General features: G+C 39.2%; 2 long non-coding RNA genes across 2 annotated transcripts in view; one reads left to right on the top strand and one right to left on the bottom strand.

Moving 5' to 3' along the window:
* Positions 1-5,511, top strand: part of LOC111865651 — a 7,451-nt gene extending 1,940 nt beyond the window's left edge. The window contains exons 2-3 of the long non-coding RNA XR_002843007.2: positions 3,431-3,627; positions 4,707-5,511. This is a non-coding gene — a long non-coding RNA (uncharacterized LOC111865651). The remainder of the gene's footprint in view (positions 1-3,430; positions 3,628-4,706) is intronic.
* Positions 2,309-8,067, bottom strand: LOC117282415. Its single transcript, XR_004513152.1, has 3 exons — positions 7,719-8,067; positions 4,056-4,249; positions 2,309-2,893 (listed from the first exon to the last, which is right to left on the bottom strand). It is a non-coding gene; the product is annotated as an uncharacterized LOC117282415 (long non-coding RNA).
* Positions 8,068-8,467: the final 400 nt, after the last annotated feature.

Genomic DNA, 8,467 nt, shown 5'->3' with positions numbered 1-8,467 from the left:
GTTCCTCTCACTCGAGATCAAAGTTCTCAAATTTAAGTCACCCTTGTACCCCATTGTAGCCCATTGCAAGAGAGCGATTTGTACAAAAACTTCAACATTTTTTTGTTTATACAGATAGTTATTTTAATGATTCTCAGAATGTTTTAATGTTTATTTAGATACATCAAAGCATCTGTATTGGATTAAATATGTTACTAATGCTTTTACAATTGTAACTAACTCATGGAGCGAAATCCTTCTGGTGAAGCTTCCAGTCACTCAACTATTCAAGAATTTCCCAACATTTTATGGAACCAAAAGGTTCATTACCATATTCACAGTAGCCCTCCACTGCTCCCTATCCTAAGCCAGATCAATCCAGTCTGTACCACCCCATCCTGTCTCTCTAAAATCCATTTTAATATTATTCTCCCACCTATGTCTAGGTCTTCCTAGTGGTCTCTTTCCTCCTTCTAACTTTCTTGCCAAAATCCTATATGCATTCCTCCTCTCCCATTATGCTACATGTCCTGCCCATCTCATCCTCCTTTACCTGATCATTCTAATTATACGTGGCAAAGAGTACAAGTAATGAAGCTCCTCATTCTGCCGTTTTCTCAAACCTCCCATCACTTAATCTCTTTTCAGTCCAAATATTCTCCACAGCGCCCTATTCTCAAACATCCTCAGTCTCTGTTCCTCCCTTAATGTCAGAGACTAAGTTTCACACCCATACAGAACCACAGGGAAAATTATAGTTTTATGTATATTCTAATTATTATGTTTTTGGACAGCAGATGAGAAGACAAAAGGTTCTGGACTGAATGGTAGCAAGCATCACCTGAATTCATTCTCCTCTTGATTTCCTCATGAACCAAATTTTGATTTGTCACTGTTGTTCCCAAATAATTGAACTGCACCACATATTTACAATTGTAGTAGCATGTAAACTCTTTCAAAAGAATGACTTTGGGCTCCTGGTAACCCCGGCTGAGGATTGTCATGCCACAGGTTCTTTGTACTGGGATGATGGTGATTCACTCAGTTAGTACAGAACAGAACTTCTTAGTGTAATAAACCTTTATAAAGTTTCATTATGAGCATGATTAACTTTATTATAAAAATATGTTGTTAGTGTGGTTAATTATTGCATTTAGATTGAAACTGAACTTCTGTAACTTAAAGACTAAGAATGTGATAATTTAGTGTCTGGTGGGGGCTGTCATGTCTCTCAAGGGTAGTGTTAGATGAGTGCGGAGCAATAGTGGAGTGAGGATTAGCAGGGGAAAACCAAATATACTTGGAGAAAACCTGCTCTGGTACCAGGTCACTCATGGTAAATATTGCATGAAGGCACTCAGAATCAAACCTGAGGTTCTGCAGTGAGAAGGTAGTGCCTCACCACTTGAGAAATGTCATGTTCAAGCATATTAGAGTGCTTAGAAATAGTTTAATTACAATGTGCATGCGTGTAGATAGGCTCTGAATTTTGTAGTATTTAATTATGAAATTGAATATATTGCGTGTTTTGCATATCCATACAGTATATGCCCAACTTTGGGGTCTTATTAACTGCATTATGAGGTATAACTTTGTAACTGGCAATGTTAATAATAGTAATTAATGACTATGCAGAGTTACACAGCTATGCATGATTGACAGTATAGCTGACAGGCGTTATCTCACTATTGCTGAGGTAGCACAGTCAGTATATCTTCATCGAGTTTACTTATGGAATTTTATTGGTTTTTCGTGCAAACAAGCAGAGGTGGTATAGTTGGGACTGACTGTTGTTTAGACCTTCACCTTCAGCAGGACAGCAGGCACAAGTCATGGAATCTTCTGTTGTGTTCAGGAAGTTCTAGAACGTGTTCTTGGGGTTTCATCAGACATCTTAGTAATTTCATCATGTAGGGGGGGAACTGGGGTGAGTTTGACACCACCACTGCTGTGCGCAGGGATACTTTATAATCTTCACATTCTGTAATTAAATTCATCATTAGTAAACTTCAACTCCATGTATCTTTTCAGCTTGATTAGGTATGAACCTGTAAGTTCTATGTCTGCATACCTGCCACCATTATTTCCTGGCCACTTGGGAAATCTGTCTTCCAGTGGGACTGGCTGCTCCCTTGGGATACAACATTTATTGTAAATCCAGAATTTTCATATAGTTCACAATTTTCTTACTTTTCTAAATAAATATGAAGTTGAGTGATGAACTGTAGCCTGCCTGTTTCTTGCTTTAACTTTTTTAAACTGTGTTTGCTGTTTTAGAAGTTAATATTGTCATGTATTTAGTGACTAGACACTGGGTTTGGATTGGTAATTGGGTTTATTGAACACTTACAGATCATAACTACAAGTAACAATAACAGTTTTACAGATCTGTACACTTAACAAAAAACTACAGCATGCACTAAGTCTTCTCAGTCTACCATGTCTTAACTAGGCATCGCTTGGTGGCAGCTCCTGACACTGTGGATTCCTCTGCTTCCATGTTCAGAAGTTCCTGTCCTTTCTGGCTGGCAGCTTTTTCACAATGCAACTTCATGGCCACAGTCCCTGGCTGTTGTGTGTTCACCACTGGCTAGTACTGAATGCCTGCAGACCCACTCACCATCTCAACTGCTTGAAAGCTTGAATTACATCTTGTACAGTCTCAGTGCAGACTGCACAGAGAACTTCTCTTCCAACAGCTTTTCTAGTGTTGCACGTTCACATCAGTTTCCAAGGAAACGTGTTTACCAAGCCATTGCATAGCAACAGCCATCTTTTCTGTTTCTACTATCTGCTGTAACATGTTTACAGCACCATTACTTAGCTTAGGACGCCTTTTCCAGTATTCCTGCTTTCAGCCATCATGTCACAATATTTTGGACCTCTTTTTACTGTGACAGACACTTATATCATCCTGAAACAGATGTGGGGGAATTATTTTTTATAGATGAACATCATTTTGAGTTCCAGTTTACTACAACTGCTCTCTGTCAAAAATTCAGCAATTGAAGCCTTGCAAATGTTTATCAGTTAGGCACTGTGTGCATTTATGATTTGTGATGTTGCTGGAAATTTAGGATTGGAAATACATAAACCCCTGAGGCAGTATTGTATGATGTGCTGATCATGCCACTGAAAGCTGAGCTGAGGACACTGATTAACAGTAGGATAGAGAGGCGACTGTGAAGAGGCCAATACAAGGTTTGAGGAGTACTAAGATAGGTCCTGTTTAAGGTCCTGTTATTTGAAGATTCTCCCATTATGTCTTCAGTAGCTTGTGAAACCACACAAAACTATTTAACTGTTTGAGAACACATGTATTCATTTTCTAGTAATGACTTTGTTGTCATGGAAAGTAGGTCATAGGCCATGATGATGAAATTTTGTGTGGCTTTCCTCATATGCCCTTAGTTACATATATGTTCCACTGTTAATAATTTTACTGTTACAGATACGTATGCAGATTGACGGTACAACTTGCTGAACTTCACCTTGGCTGAGTTGCAGCTCACAGGATCTGCTGTTTGGTGGGGATATAATGATATGCCAGCTTTAGACAAGGTCACCATTCTTGGAGTACAGAAGCCAGTGAAATCTGTGTTTGTTAATCATGCTTCCAAACCCTTTTCATACCACACCATTAATAAGGTGAGTTGTATGCACTGAAGATATCCATAGTAATTAACATTTTTTTCTGCAGTTCACAGTACAGCACACTATATTGATATTAAAGGGTGGATGTTACATGACCCTTGCATCCCAACTGTTTATGATATATTGTGCACCCCATTTCTAGCTTTAGCCTTCTGGCAATCCCATGCTTCAAATGAAATGCAATATTTGCTTAATTAGACATGTGTGACACTATACAGAATGTCCCACGAGTTTGATGCCATACTTCAGGAGTGTACTGAGTGTTCCCTATAGAACAGCTTTCAAATAAGAACCCATGTCCGCAAACGTAAAATAGCAGCACTAGGGCGGCATTTAATAATATAATTTTGTTTAAACTTGGCACCTCAGTGTTGAAGAGCATGCACAGGCATAATGCCCCCTCCAAACTCTTTAAGACTCACCTGCTGGAGTAGAAGTTGGAATTGGCGCCCTGCATTTTCAATGCATGCGTTACATTGACGAAAGAAAGAAGACTCCAGGGCTATTAAGGAAAGCACTGTGCACAAAAACAGGCTTAGTGTAATGTGGAGGTCAAATCCTAAATCCTGGGTAACTTGGCAGTTCTTCACTGAGTGGTTTGATGAAGTTTTTAACCCTGGTGTGAAGAAATATCTGGATGAGAAAAATTTATCTTTCAGGGCCCTTCTGGTGTTGCACAATGCACCTGCACACCCTCCAGGATTGGAACAAGATTTTAATACTGAATATGGCTTCATCTGGGTGAAATTCTTGCCCCCAGCACCACTCCTCACCCACCTTATGGACTAACAAGTCGTCTCTAATTTCAAGAGTTCTACACAAACATTCAGTTATTGAATTTAAATATACTTGTTTTAAGGCACTTAAAATGTTTTATACTGGGTAAAATTTGGGGGTCTGGAACGAATTAATTCAATTTGCTTTACTTCAAATGGGGAAATTTAACTTGAAAGTTGAACCGTCTCCTGGAATGAATTGTGTTTTTGAGGTTCCACTGTACCTGCGCTTTCTTCATTTTTGTAATGTTCATTTTAGACGCTTTTCCCATTTCTAATTCTGTTTTCTATTTTCAGTTCCTGAAGGTTGAAAACTTACAAATTCATCTCCACAGCACATTCTCCATCCACTCGATATGAAGACAAATAGTCTATTAAGCAGCAGTATAAAAATTACAGGCGTGGATGACTAAGGTAGGACCACACAGTATTTGAGATAAGTGATGCTGTAATGTTCAATATATTCTGAAATATTTTGTAAAATGACTAAGTGTGTAGATACATCTAACTCATCAGTTGATGGGGGAAAAGGTTCCTTTTAGTCTTTTATCTGCCAAATCGTTACATTATTCTCAGTGCTCTACGTATGTAAGTGCATGTATATGTTGGTCCAACATCCTTCTCTGTATTCATTTCTGTGATTTTAATTTGTTCGGCATTGATGTTTGTTACTGCATTGTTTAACTTCAGAATTTAATGTACTTTAAATTTTCACATGAGAATGTTTTTATATGGTGTTGAAGTTTTAAAATAGGTTATTTTATAGTTTGTTTCTTAAAATGTGCTTTTATGAAGTGTGTTAGGACAATCTCATAAGGTTTAGACATGTAAATTGAGTAATAGAGAAAGTAAAAGACACATCTGAGTATGGACAGCCCAGACATATTGTTAATAGAAGTTAAAAGTGTCAACAAAGTCTGCAGGTTTGCTTTCGACAGTCAATAAATGTCAGCCTTCTTGCTGGTAAAGCATTCCTCTGAATTGTCAGTGAACTCCTATTAGTCAGAATTACTGGGTTTTTGTACTTTTCCATCATCGTGTAGTATAGAGACCAGAAAACTACATTTTGGAAACTGGATCTATTTCCATCCTCAGGTGAGGGGGTAGACACCTACTCAGTTGGGTTACTTAGAAATACCTAACCCCAATCACTGGACAACTCTGCCAGATTCACATAGTTGTTTAATCATCTGACCACAGACTAATTTGGCGGGATATAACAAGAAAATATGCAATAATGATTGTGATAGAGCATGCACAGGCGTGGAACTGGGCTAGAATAGGAGGTAGAAATTTGTGCTACAAACCTAGCCAACAAAACCAATTACATGATCATCAGTGGAAAGAAATGGGGAAAAAATTGTGAAATATAGTATCCACTGCTAGCGCCATCTGTGGAGTGAAACCTAAACACTCGAGATGGAACGTTATGGAAACCCCTGAAGAATCTGCCGTGTTTCATGGATTTTCTCAGCAGGTTTGAAACCTTATTACTGATGAGGGCCATCCAGATAGTAGAAATGTTCAAACCAGGTTGGTTAAGCATGCCACATGGGCAGATTCCGTATATTTTCTATACCTGCTGCTGCTTTCAATTTCAGAATCGTAGCATCATCCCAGCTTAGTCTGTGGCCCTCTTCATAGGCATGTTGGGCTAATTTTGAATTTTGTAGAAGACACTGTGGAGATTGTCCCTGTGTTCAGGGAGCCACATGGCTAGAGGTCTGCCTGTTTTGCCAATGTTATGAACCACCCCTTCCCCTTCTTCTCTCAATGAACTTATTCGAGCTGTGAAGTCGGGAGAAGCAGCCCATCATCACTGGCTCTATTGCTATGTTTACGAGCTCCCCAAGATATTCGTGGGGTATCCAAGCAATACGGAGAAGCTACAGTGATACGTCGGCCTTTCAGATAACAACAGAGTTTAATGAACAACATAACAAGACTTACACAGAATATACAAAAAAAAAATATATATATAATCAAGGCACAACAACCCAAATCAATGATTGTGCAGCAATCACTTGTCACCAACAGTCGCGACAGAGAATAAGCTAACCTGCCCCTGTTTCACTAACCTCATTTAGGCGTCAAACAGGTTACTCCTGAAAAACAAATAATAATAATGGTAATAATAAGAGAAAATAAATAAATGTGTGCATTGCAACCGTTCTAAAGCCAATGGCTTGTGATCGTGGGCAGTGTTTACCTTACCAGCCAGCCACGGAAGATTTACTGAACTCAATTTAGAGGTACCAGCTCGAAATAGAATTTCCAGTGGCGATCCCCGATCCCCTGCTGGCTGGTAAGCGTCCATTCTCAACTACATAGCCTCACAGACTGCACAGCAGGTCTTCTTTCCTTCCGCGACATCAGAAGAGGGATGGAAGGTCACATGATACATAGGCAATCACAAGGATAATAAGTCAACATATGGGGGTAAAGATGGAATATAGGAATGGCAGACGCCATGACGTCACGCACAAGACCCAGCTGACCTTCAGCACCGCTCAGTAGCTTCTGCCACATTCACAGGGAATACTATAGATTCACTGTGCTGTCTGTTGTGGGTCTGTTTCTCGCCTGGTTTTCATGAGTGAACTCCTAAGAGAGTGTTTAGTTTTGAAGATCGTCCTAATGTTATACCTATTCCCTATACATTTGAACTTTTCAGAAACACCCTTCAGATATGGGATATACACAGAGCCCAGAGGCTTTTGCTCTTTATTCAGACAACCGCTACCCTTGGAATTAATGACTGAGTGAGTGAAACCTTTGTGATAACCATTGACCTGAAGAATCCCTTCTGAGGCTACTGATTTCTTTAACCACGTCTTTATATCTTATGAATAATTCCTTTTATACAGTTTCTGAATATGTGGAGCATAACGTAAACAATTAGTTTTAATTATTCTGTTATCTGTGTGTTTGTTTAAATTTTTTGTATTTGTTGTTTTGATATGATGACCTTCATGTCCATTTGTTTTGGACTTGTGAAATGAAATGTATGTATGTCATTCTTGGCATATGGTGGAAGCTCTTTTGTGAAGACTCTGAATCAAATCTCTTTTCGCATGCGGCGAATGATTAGAGTTGAAGTTGAGATACCGGTCAGTGAGGCTGGGTTTCCTGTAGAGACTGGTGGCTGGTGTCAACTCTTCCCTCCTGACCAGCACATCAAGAAAGGCAGTCACACTGACTATTTCTATGGTGAACTGGATGGATGGTCTTAAACTATTGAGGTGGTTGAGGAAATCCTGTAACTACTCTGGACCATGAGGCCAGATCACAAATGTGTCATCAACATACCAGAGCCATAATGATGGTTTATGTTGTGCCAAGTCCAGAGTCAGTTTCTCAAAATGCCCCATGAAGATGTTGCTCACAGTGGGTGATAGAGAGCTTCCCATAGCCTTGCCATTTTTCTGTTGGAAGAACTTGTCATCCACCTGAAAATATGGTTCTCAGGCAAAACTCCAGAATATCCATGATGACTTCAACCTGCAAGACAGACCATTCAGCCAGTGTGTCATCATTGGAGCTTATTTCTGTTGACTTGTAGGACTTCGTCGACTGGAACATTGGTGAATCTGAAAGGGGTTGTGATTGAGGTTAGCTCTTTCTAAGGGACCCAACTGAGTAGGTGTCTTCCCTCCTCATCTGAGGACAAACAGATTCAGTTTCTGAAATATCATGTTTTCTAGTCTCTAGATTATAGGACGATGGAAAAAGTAAAAAAATCGGTATTTCTGAGTGTTATATACTATTGTCAGTACCCTTTAGAATCAACTTCTGTTAGACTATGTGTTAACACATTCCAGAAGATAGTACATTTCATAGTCACTACCATGGGAACCTTACATCTCACAAATTTACTCTTCTTTACTCTCAAGTGGGCATATATGTTTTTGGTATATACTACATACTTCATTTTTTTATAACTAAATGGTTCTCTTTGCTCATTGTAGTGCATGGAGGAAGTATTTAGTGCCTGCACTGCATTTAGCTGAGTAATCTCAGATATCAGTGATACTTCCAGTGCTCTGTGAAAGATGCGA

This window comes from Cryptotermes secundus, unplaced genomic scaffold, assembly GCF_002891405.2.
Source record: "Cryptotermes secundus unplaced genomic scaffold, Csec_1.0 scaffold7643, whole genome shotgun sequence".
Classification (NCBI taxonomy): Eukaryota; Metazoa; Arthropoda; class Insecta; order Blattodea; family Kalotermitidae; genus Cryptotermes; species Cryptotermes secundus.
This window is presented reverse-complemented; position numbering and strand designations above follow the sequence as displayed.